Source organism: Cervus canadensis, chromosome 29 (genome assembly GCF_019320065.1).
Source record: "Cervus canadensis isolate Bull #8, Minnesota chromosome 29, ASM1932006v1, whole genome shotgun sequence".
NCBI classification, from domain to species: Eukaryota; Metazoa; Chordata; class Mammalia; order Artiodactyla; family Cervidae; genus Cervus; species Cervus canadensis.
The window spans coordinates 18,957,079-18,969,931 of record NC_057414.1 but is presented as its reverse complement, the minus strand read 5'-3'; positions in this window follow the sequence as shown (position 1 = coordinate 18,969,931).

Sequence of the window (12,853 nt, the reverse complement as noted above, 5' to 3'; positions counted from 1 at the left end):
TTTTAATATGCTGTCAAGCTTGTTCACAGCTTTTCTTCCAAGGAGCAAGTGTCTTTTAATTTCATGGCTGCAGTCACCATCTGCAATTATTTTGGAGCCCCCAAAATTAAAGTCTGTCATTGTTTCCATTGTTTCCCCATCTATTTGCCATGAAGTGATGGGACCCAATGCCATGATCTTCGTCTTTTGAATGTTGAATTTTCAGCCATTTTTTTCACTCTCCTCTTGCACTTCCATCAAGAGGCTCTTTAGCTCTTCTTTGCTTTCTGCCATAAGGGTGGTGTCATCTGCATATCTGAGGTTATTGATATTTCTCCTCTCAAACTTGATTCCAGCTTGTGCTTCATCCAGTCCTGCCACCAAATTTTGGTATAGTTATTGTATAAGTAAAAAGTCTTGAACTATTAACTCAAATGTATCATCTGTTTTCTGCTGCAGACCTAGTTCTGTTTTGGGAGTGTCTTTTGTGTTTGTCTAGTCTCTTGTGTTTATCTAGTACACAGATGCTCCTTTATGTCATGGCCACCTGAATGTTCTAACATCACACAAGAAGTAGCACCAAAGAGAAAAAATAAAAATACAAACAGTTCAAGCACAACAGAACATGGACAACGATAGTGGGTTGAATTATAACTTGTTAAACATGAATCTCAATTATCTTTGTTTTATCAATATGTAAGAATTGACAATTATTCTCAAGTTAGAAACTAAAATGGAACAGAAACTAGCAGCATGCCCTGGTGGCTAACCTCGTACTGTCAGATTGTGCCTTCACTCTACCACATTCTACCACGTGTCTCCCCCACACCTTCACCTTCCTGCACCTGGTTGGCAGCAGTCGCTTCCTGGTTCATGACCCAAGCTCTCAACACCAATCCACTGAGCAAACCACTGCTACTCCAGAATGTCAGTTTGATCTTCCCTGCTCATAAGTTTTAGTGGTTTTTTTTCCTTTCACATTTTCTACTGAACACTGCTTGAACTCCTTAATATTTTGCAACCTGACCTCAAACTTCCTTTAAAACATTATCTTACATTCCTTTAGGAGTCTGCTCTACCAAATTTAGAAGTGATACATTCCCTTCACAACAATTTGAAAAAAACAATGTCTGAACATCAAAGTCTAAACATGGTTATCTGTTTTTAGTTCATTTCAACTGAAAACTGTATTGTATTTTTTTACAAAAAGGTGGTTGACTTAGCTTGTAACTCAAACAAGCAAGTATGTGCTTTTTCTTGAGGCAACTATCATACTCTTACTTGAAATATATGTATTTTATGTATACTTCTGGTTTAATTGCCCCAAATATAAAAAGGAGTTAAGATTTAATGTAATAATTTTACTTCTTCAGAGCAATTTAAGTGAAGAATATCATGGCTATTAATAGACTTTGGGGCCACTACGCTGACTCAGGCTGTAGCACCAACAGTTCATCCATTCCTGTTTTTGCATCTTCAGGGAAAATATGAGCACAGGAAAAAAGGACAAAAATATCTCAGTATTACTAAGAAAATAGTTTTTGCTGACGAACCTATTAAAAGATTTTTAAAGACACCCTAGGGCTCCATGAACCACATTTTTATAACTGCTGCTGTAAACACTGAATTAAGGTTTTCACGCTGCTTCTGTCTTTCTCAGGAGCCCCGGGTTGTTGCTAACAGAAGCCAAGAAATCATGAGTTGAAGAGAAGAAAGGTGGAATCTTGGAACTTGTGTCTCCAATCCCGTGTGTGCCCCTGGACCCTGACGAAGATGCTGCTTCTCTCTGGGACTTTTACTTCAAGCTTTCCAGCTGTGTTTCCTTTAACATTTTTATGTGGCATATCAGAGTTTCCATCATATTGCTTATAGTTACTAGTTTGCAGGTCCTTTGGTAGAAAATGAGCTTCTGAAAAGTAGAAAGCATATTTTATTCATTTCAGCACCCACTGCCTAGGGTTGGTACATGGTAGATGTTTGAAAAAAATGAATGAAATAGTTTAGGGAAAGCGGGTTTTCTGGCTGTGGTCAAATTTTCATTGCAATGACTACTGATTGAAAAAAATAATGGTAGGCATCTTTTATAAACACTTACTATATTTCAAGCACGGTTCCAAGTGTTTTCTATATATTTCATGTAATCCTTATACATTTTTACACTCTTCAGTTATTATTCTCAGTTCCTCCCTATCTGTATTTTGTTGAAAAAGAAATTGAAGGTTAAAAGGACAAGTGATGGTTTCCCCTGAACTTACTCCACTAGCAAATATTGGAGTCAGTATTCAATAATATGATATTTATCTGAATGTTAGAGACTTCACATATAAGATGCAAAGTGTGTTTTTGGGGGCTTTGCTGTGGACCTTATTGGTTTCTCTGATGGCAACATCATTGTGCATATTGATCTGAGAATATAAGGATCAGATAACTTTTTTCCCACCCAGGTAAGGCACTGCTAAATACTGTGTGTGCACAGATGGTGGAAATTTCATTTCCATGATGTTTCTGTGACTCTGATTTGTTTTTCTGTGACTTTTATTAAAATATATGTCTTTTCTTCTGATCCTATTAGCCTCTTAATGAAAAACAAATCTAAACTTGTCTTATATAAGCCTGCCTTACTGCATTTAGCTCAGGGACCTTACACCCAAATTATCAGTGGCCAAGTTGAGGAAGAGAAAAACCAGTTAAAAAAGCAGAATCATTCCGGATTACTCTGAAATAGGGTCTCAGTGGGCTTCTCCTCTCCAGAGACTATGATGCTTTTATTCTCTAGATGCATTTACCTCCTGGTAGCAGAGTTCCCCAAACTAAACTTAGAGAGACAAATAAGCCAGGATTCCATATGTTGCTGCATGTAATGGAAAATATGCCTTCTTAATGATGGGGTTACCTGAATTCCTAATGCAGGAAGCATTTTCCAGCAGGAAGATATTTACACACTCAGATTTTTTATTAGTGGGGTATATTTAATAATCCTAGATTAAAATAGTTTGGGAATAAATATTTCTCTTAAGATCAAAGTAAATTAGTTATCTCCTACTAGACTGCACAGGAAATATCATTCTAGGCTACAGAATTCTTAGCGATGTTTGTATGTTTATCTGTTTGGCTTTGCTTTTTAAGCAGTATACACCCTCACTACAGTACTGAATTCCATGACAAAGTTCCTTCTCCGTATTCTAACCTTCTAAGATGGACATTCCTCCTATGTTCACTTCATCCTTCTCGGCTCAGGCACTGTCATGGTGATATATTATCAACAGTGTATCTCATTTTTACCATCTCACACCTGTTAGGATGGCCATCTTTAAAAAGTCTACAAATAACAAATTCTGGAGGGGGTATGGAGAAAAGGGAATCTTCCTACACTGTTGGCAGGAATGTAAACTGGTGCAACGACTACAGAGAACATGAAGGTTCTTCAAAAAACTAAACACAGAGTTTCCTGAGACCAGAAATTCTAGTCCTGGACATACATCCAGAGGAAACTCTAATTTGAAAAGATATATGCACCTCAATGTTAATAGCAGCACTGTTTACAATAGCCAAGACAAGGAAGCAACCAAAATGTTCATCAGCAGATAACTGGACAGAAAATATGTCGTGTGTGTGTGTGTGTGTGTGTGTGTGTGTGTGTGTGTGTGTGTGTGTGTGTACGCGTGCACATGCTTATTTGCTCAGTTGTACTCAACTCTTTGAAATCCTTTAGTCTGTAGCCACCAGGCTTCTCTGTCCATGGAACTTTTCAGGCCAGAATCTGGAGTGGGTTGCCATTTCCTTCTCCAAGGGATGCTCCTGACCCAGGTATCGAACTTGCTTCTCTTGTATCTCTTGCATTGCAGGCAGTTTTTACCTGCTGAGTCATTGGGGAAGCTTATACACATACACGAAAGGTTTTGTTTGTGCCCTCCAAGAGTCTGTTTCCCAGTCCTGTGTAAGTTCTGGAGGCTCTATGGCGGGGTTGCACAATTGCACTCATCTCACATCCTAGCAAAGTAATGCTCAAAATTCTCCAAGCCAGTCTTCAAAAGTACGTGAACCATGACCTTCCAGATAGGCAAGCTGGATTTAGAAAAGACAGAGGAAACAAAGATCAAATTGCCAACATCCACTAGATCATCAAAAAAACAAGAGAGCTCCAGAAAGACATCTACTTTTGCTTTATTGACTATGCCACAGCCTTTGACTGTGTGTATCACAACAAACTGTGGACATACTTAAAGAGATGGGAATACCAGATCACCTGACCTGCCTCCTGAGACATCTGTATGCAGGTCAAGAAGCAACAGAACTGTTCATGGACCAACAGACTGATTCCAAATTGGGAAAGGAGTATGTCAAGGCTGTACATTATCACCCTGCTTGTTTAACTTATATGCAGAGCACATCATGAGAAATGCTAGGCTGGATGAAGCACAAGCTGGAATCATGACTGCCAGGAGAAATATCAATAACCTCAGATATGCAGATGACACCACCCTTATGGCAGAAAGTGAAGAAGAACTAAAGAGCCTCTTGATGAAAGTGAAAGAGGAGAGTGAAAAAGTTGGCTTAAAACTCAACATTCAGAAAACTAAAATCATGACATCCAGTCCCATCACTTCATGGCGAATAGATGGGGAAACAGTGGAAACAGTGACGGAATTTATTTTGGGGGGCTCCAAAATCACTGCAGTTGATGACTGCAGCCATGAAATTAAAAGATGCTTGCTCTTTGGAAGGAAAGTTATGACCAACCTAGACAGCATATTAAAAAGCAGAGACATTACTTTGCCAACAAATGTCCATCTAGTCAAAGCTATGGTTTTCCAGTGGTCATGTTTGGATGTGAGAGTTGGACTATAAAGAAAGCTGAGAGCTGAAGAATCGATGCTTTTGAACTGTGGTGTTAGAGAAGACTCTTGAGAGTCCCTTGGACTGCAAGGATTTCCAATCAGTTCATCCTAAAGGAAATCAGCCCTTAATATTCATTGGACAGACTGATGTTGAAGCTGAAACTTCAATACTTTGGCCCCCTGATGTGAAGAGCTGACTCACTCGAAAAGACCTTAATGCCGGGAAAGACTGAGGGCAGGAGGAGAAGAGGACGATGGAGGATGATCTGGTTCGATGGCCTCACTGACTCAATGGACATGAGTTTGAGTAAACTCCAGGAGTTGGTGATGGACAGGGAAGCCTGGTGTGCTGTGGTTCATGGGGTTGCAAGGAGGTGGACATGAGTGAGTGACTGAACAGAACTGAACTGCTATCCATACAGAGAGGTGCATACACACACATATGAGGGTACTACTCAGTCATGAAAATAAACGAGATAATGCCATTTGCCGCAACATGGATGGAACTAGAGATTATCATACTAAGTGAAGTTAAGGCAGGAAGAGAAGGACAGGGACTTCCCCAGTGGCTCAATGGTAAAGAATTTGTCTGCCAATGCAGGAGACATGGGTTTGATCCCTGATCTGGGAAGATCACACATGCCACGGAGCAACTAAGCCCGTGTACCACACCTATTGAGCCTGTGCTCTGGGACCCAGGAGCCACAACTACTGAAGCCCACGTGCCCTGGAGCCAATGCTTTGTAACAGGAGAAGTCACCACTGTTAGAAGACTGCATACTGCAACTAGAGAGTAGTCCCCACTTCCTGCAACTAAAGAAAAGCCCATGCAGCAATGCAGGCCCAACGCAGCCAAAAATCAATAAATAAATACAAATAAATACAATTTTAAAGAAAGACAACAACTTAAAAATGTGAAAGAAAAGACAAAAGAAATATACAAATGAACTTATTGATGAAATAGAAACAGACTCATGGGGCAGACTTGCTGTCCCCAAGGGGGAGGGGAGGGAAGGGGGGATGAACAGGGAGTCTGGGATTAGCAAATGCAAAATATTATACACTGAATAGATAAATAATAAGGTCTTACTTATTACCAAAGGGCATTATATTAAATATTCTGTGACAGACCATAATGGGAAAAAATATATGAAAATAATGTATATATTAATATGTGTATAACTGGATCACTTTCCTTTACAGCAGAAATTAACACAACATTGTAAATCAACTATACTTCAGTAAAATACATTTTAAAAAAAGAGTGTGTATCTCATTTTGTTTTCAAACCACTCAGTAGCTTTTTGACCATGGTCCACAGGAAGACACACATCATGATCTATGTAAAGACAGAATTTCACAAAGGGACTTTTCTCTTACAAAGTGTAACATACTTTGATATTCTCTTATATATTTTCCCTACAGGTCCATAAATTGATAATGTGTACACTTACAGGTCATAATCCTCAGTTTGAAAATGATATTCAATTTTAAAGTAGTGGCTCTCAGAGAGTAGGGAGATTAAAGAAAAACTATGTAATATTAATGAATAAAAGCACATATTTGCTATAAGAAAACCAAGAGATCACTGGTTCTAAATTTTTGCCATGAATGAGGATCACCTGAAAGGGCTGTTAATACACTCCTATATTACTGGACTCCATACCTGGAGATTTGATACAGTAGAGTGGTGAGCAATCTAATAATATGCTGGTTTGGGTTATACACTTTGAGAATCTAGGAGTTTTCACACTTTTGAGTCTAGGGGGAAATCAAGGATTTCTTTCCACTGTTCATTTTTTTCCACCTGTCCTCAGAATTCTAAGAATGCCCCCTTGTGGCAAGTTAAGGAAAAAGTTAGGAAGACAAGACATCCAAAATAGCACTGATGAAAGCAGTAGAAATAATTCTCAAATATAAGGGAACGACGGAGGAGGAGACTGTTGGATGGCCATCACCGACTCAATGGATATGAGTTTCAGCAAAGTCTGGGAGAAAGTGAAGGACAGGTAAGCCTGATGTGCTGCAGCCCATGGGGTTGCAGAGTTGCACACTACTGAGAGACTGAACAACAACAAAAACATCCCCTCCATCTCCTTCAGGAGGGAGAACAATGATCGTTGTAAATAGTAAAGCATGGGACTCAAAAGTCTAGAATTTAGAATCAGATGAGCCTGATTCATGTTGGGGAAGCTACTTAACTTTTCTAATTCAAAGACTTCTCATTTATAATGTAGCATAATGACAACATTTCTTTACATTTTTTAATATTATTGTGAAAATTAAGTACATTAACATATAAAGCCTGGTGTATCCTGATTTACAGTTTAAGCTGTGAATAACTGTCCTCTGGAGAAGGTTCTTGAGAGTCCCTTGGATAGCAAAGAGATCAAACCAGTCAATTCTAAATGAAAACAACCTGAATATTCATCGGAGGGACTGATGCTGAAGCTGAAGCTCCAATGCTTTGGCCACCTGGCATGAAGAGCCGACTCACTGGAAAAGACCTTGATGCTGGGGAAAATTGAGGGCTAGAGGAGAAAGAGGTGACAGAAGACGAGATGGTTGGACGGCATCACTGACTCAATGGACATGAGTTTGAGTAAACTCCAGGAGGTACTGAAGGACAGGGAAGCCTGGTGTGCTGCAGTTCATGGAGTCTCAAAGAGTTGGACACAACTTAGCAACTGAACAACAATGAACAACAAATGTCCTCTAACATTCTCAACTGTAACACTTGCACCACTCATGCTCGTTATCTCCACTGTCAAGCCTTCCACCTAACACATTTTTCCCTAGATACATCCAGAAAGAAGCACCAAAGAACCAGTGTGAATTCAGAATTCCAGTATATCCCTTGCTCCTACAGGATTCTAAAACTCCTTCTACCACTTGAAGTCTGTTACTTCAGAACAAGCCGTTGTGCTATACAAATCCCAGCTGCTGTCAAAGCAAAGACTGACTGACATAGCTAATGACAATACACCCCACAGGAGCGTCCGCTTACTGCTGCAGACATGTCTCACGCATGTGGTTAGCCCTGAGTCCCATGCCCTGGAACCTGCTGGTGCTGTCAGCGCAGGCGTCCACGCCAGGCTCCAGTGGTGACCGAGGCCCACAGTTAGAACAGCCTTCCTCTCAGTGCTGTGTCCAGCTTCAGGTGTGCAACAGTGAGTGTGCCCGAGCTCCCGGTGCTGATGCAGAACTGACATACGATATTCTGTACGTTACAGGCATACAATAAATAATGCATAATTTTTTAAAGATTACATTCCATTTCTGGTTATTTAAAATACTGGCCAAAATATTAACTATATTCTCTCTTCTATGATATATCCTTGTAACTTATTTTATATTGCACTAGTTAGCCCTTTAGATGCAATCAATAATTTTCACACACCACGATTACATAAACTAAAAATATCCAGACTTTAAAAATAAAGCTAAGGACTTCCCTGGCGGGCCTGACTTCCTGGTGGTTAAGACTCTGCGCTGCCAGTGCAGGTGACGCAGGTTTGATCCCTGGCCAGGGAAGTAAGTTCCCATACGCCACATGGAGAGATCAAAAAATAAAATTGAAAAATTGAAAGAAAAAAAGAAACTAAAAGCCATCAAAAAACAAAGCAAAACTACCTGCTTTAGAAACACAGGTCACATTTCTTTGATTAATAATGATTTGTCTATTTTTTTCACCATCTGAAAATAATGAAAGGAAATTAAAATGATCAATTTCTGCCCTAAAGGAGCTCATTATATACTTGAGGATATAAATACATATTGAATTTCTTTGATCTAAAGATTTTTCTCACATTTGAATATTTCTAAGACCTAGTGACATTTAAATGTAGTAATGTTCATTTCTCTCTGAAAGTAAAACTTTAATAAATCAGTGCCATATTAATAATCTGTGCCATTTCAGAATCAAAACCAGGAAAATTAGAAACTAGCTATAATACAAGAGGTTGTGTAAATGTCGCTCCAGATATTTTTAGGCTATACAGCTAATGGGAGTCAATTTTTAATAATAGAAAGCTTGAGAATGGAAAATGTAGACACTGACTTCTATACAAACACACACACAATGTGCACAAATATCACTACCAATATTATTTATCACCATCACTATTCAGTTATTAATATAAATCTTATAGTATTTTAATGTGAAAGGTATCTATTCTTCATCTCTAGGAACAAACAAACCTCCAAGCAATGTTAATAAGCACAGAATAGCACTCAAGTATTTGTAAATTATAATATAAAATAATTCTCAGCAAAACATCCAAAAATTCCAACCTAAAATATTAAAGCATGTTAATAAAATACAAAACTTGCTTCTGCATTATTTTTAAAAAGAATGTCTCTTTCATGATACAAATAAATAGATGTGATGTGCAAAGTTTCAGACCTGAATTTTGACATTTTAATTGCAGGAGTGAGAATGAAAAAAAATATCTGTACATTTGGTTAGATTTGAAATGAAAAACAAAGCAAAACAAAACACAGCTTTCCTTAGCTGCTTACATTTGCCTAGGAAATCATAGCAAAAAAATGAATGATGCAGTGTGGAAAACAATGTCATTCTTGAGCAAAGGTTGGCATCTGGACCTACTTATAATTAGGCAGTCAAACTAAGTGCTGCAGTCAGACTGAAGCCTTCTGCATAATTTTAAATATCTACTTCCAAATGCATACACAGTTTTAGAAATGCACAACAATGCTCTGAAATAGGTGCCCAGAATTTATCTGCACATTTTTGAAACCTGTGATATCATCCAGGAGAAAATAAAAGTTTCTAAGTAAAAAGATTTTTCTTTACAACATACCTTTTATTTCTGTCTCATTTAATAATATCACAATCACCCTGTGTGGTGTTGTAAAAGTTTATGAATGGTGCTCCATTTTCTATTGGAATATCTCACTTCAACATACATTGTTGTTATTTAGTTGCTAAATCCTGCCAGACTTCTTTAAGCCCCCATACACTACAGCCTACCAGGCTCCTCTGTTCATGGGATTTTTCACTGGAGTGGGTTGCCATTTCCTTCTTCAGGGGATCTTTCCAACCCAGGGATTTAACCCATTCCTCTGGCTTTCCTGGTGGCCCAAACGGTAAGGATTCTGCCTGCAATGCAGGACACTCGGGCTCTATCTCTGGGCTGGGATGATCCCCTGGAGAAGGGAATGGCTACCCTTCAATATTCTTGGTTGAAGAGTTCCATGGAGAGAGGAGCCTGGTGGGCTACAGTTCAAGAGGTCATAAAGAATTGGACAGGATTGAGCGGCTAACACTTAAACTTTTCACTCCAGCACTGGCAGGTAGATTCTTTACCACTGAACCACCTGGGAGGCCCTCATAGCTTTGTTACAGATACTCAAGGCAGAGAAAAAGATACAAATGGTATAAATAAAATGATTTGCTTATCTAAACATACGTACAGGAAAATTTACATAAATAAAAATTATAAATGCCCAAAGAACACATATTAGAGAACAATTATTCTTTTATAAATAAACTCACTATATTTATTTAAATATCACATTCTTTGAATTCCCTTAAAATCTGATTTATAACATTTTGATTTGCATAGAACTTCACAGGAACACACTTCATATGAAGCATGGTATTTCCATGGCCTTTCAAAACATCCAAGTTCATAGATGCTTTATAGATCTGTAAAGTAAGTTATCTTCTAGTCTGAATATGTTTATGTTACAGAAGAATGTGTCGTTTACAGGGGTGGAAATTTTATAGTAAGCATCTGTGAGATGAGTGAAATTTGGACCAAGAGACTTACAGACAATGTCCCGGCATGTAAACTCTACACACACAGCACTCGTGCAATACTGCAGCCGGCGGACCGATGGAGAGGAACGGAGGAGGCAGCCAGGGGGAATGGGATTCCTTGCCTTTTACAGATTTGCAGCATGTCAGAGCATATATGGAATCCCAGGGGTGACATTCTCTGAGGGTTTCTTAATAAGGGGTACTACAGAGATATTCAGGGCTTCCCTGTTGGCTCAGATGGTAAAGAGCCTGCCTGCAATGTGGGAGACCTGGGTTCAATCCCTGGGTTGGGAAGATCTGGAGGAGGGCATGGCAACCCACTCCAGTATTCTTGCCTGGAGAAGCCCCAGAGACAGAGGAGCCTGGCGGGCTACAGCTCATGAGGTCACAAAGAGTCAGACACGACTGAATGTCTAAGCGCGGCATGGCACAGAGACATTCCCAAATAAGAAATGATTTTAGTTGTATACGCCATATAAGCTTTGGCCAAAATTGGAAGTGGATGTGAGGGAAGAGTGTGATTTCAGAGCACCCAAGACTTCTAATTATTTTCTGCTGCACTTTTTCAATTTTCAAACTTAGGCCAGGATGGTGAAGTACCAGGAAAATGGACAAAGGATAAGGAAAGTGAGAACAAGGGAGGGGTGAGGGGGAGAGAGAGGGACAACGATGCCTGACATTTCAGTGCAACAACATAGACACAGAAAACGCTGCCTCGGGAGTCTCCTACAGAGAGTTCAGGGTGGCCTCATGGAGACACCCTTAGATTCTTAATACAGCTGTCTGTGAGCGTCTCTTCTTCTGCCTAAAGTCTGGTGAACAATGGAACTTGCTCGAGGACAGCGCAGTCGTGCACACTACGTGTGACCCTGGCCTTGCTCCCTTGCTGCCACCATTTGTGTACATCACTCATGATGCTCTGAGCACACAGGGTCATGGGAGACCCATGAGTTTCGTGATACTCAAAGTCACGACAAGGTCAGCATGTTATATCTACTACTTGCTTCAAATCCAGAAAGAAAGCAGTGGTGTTCTCAGAAGCATGAATAACCAAGTAACCAGGTCATACTCTTTCCTACTCATCTCTTTTTCCTGACTAGCCAATCAGTGATCTGGAGAAGACGACAGAAAGAAAACAAGGGGGAAACAGGGCAACCTGTACTTTGTTTTCCTCTCAGTCCTTTGCTTAAGCTGAAGGTAGAGAGTATTGGTAGGACTTGCCTGTGTCAACAGGATGAATAAGACCTGGGTAAAGTGTGTGCATTTCTGCTGCTACGATAAGAACAAAACACATAGGCCACCAGGAGCTCTGAAACACAAACTGTGCAGTTTCAGTGATTATGCAAGAGTTCAGTGTTATTTAAAACTTTTAAAAAATAATTTTTAAAACATTAAAAAAATAAAAAGTGAAAGTTCCTCAGTAGTGTCTGACTCGAGAGCCCATGGATTATACAGTCCGTGGAATTCTCCAGGCCAGGATACTGGAGTGGGTAGCTGTTCCCTTCTTCAGGGCATCTTCCCAACTCAGGGATCGAACCCAGATCTCCCATATTGCAGGCAGCTTCTTTACCAGCTGAGCCAACAGGGGAGCTTAAAAAATAAGGTTCTTATTTAAAGCCCTTAATATTTTAACATTAAAACATTTAAAATTATAACTAAAGCATTTAAAAATCTAAATAAATATAAAACATTTTAACACTAACATTGTACAGTGCAAAGATTAATAGTAAAATTTATGTTAATAAAGTTTATTTTGTTCTTTAGTTAGAATACTATTAACTAATATTGGGTTTCCCAGGTGGCGTTAGTGGTAAAGAATCCTCCGGCCAATGCAGGAGACATAAGAGACGTAGGTTTGATCTCTGGGTAGAGAAGGTCCCCGGCAGGAGGGCATGGCAACTCACTCCAGTATTCTTGCCTGGAGAATCCCATGCACAGAGGAGCCTGGTGGGCTATAGTCCACAGTGTCGCCAAGAGTCAGACACAATTGAAGCAACTTAGCAAGTACCCATCTAATAATCAAAAACCACCATGACAGGTAGAGAAAGAGAGTAGATACTGAAGAAAGGAAAACATATCATATTTTAGTAACATTAACAGCATAGTTTTGCTGCCTTGTGAACAAGGAGGCTTACATTTCCATTTTGCACTGACCTCTGCAATGGATGTAGCCAAGCCAGTATCACAGTTAAAAAATCTTAAGGGAAGAGGAGAGGATATTTTTCTTGTAACAGCAGAGAGAATGGAGTGC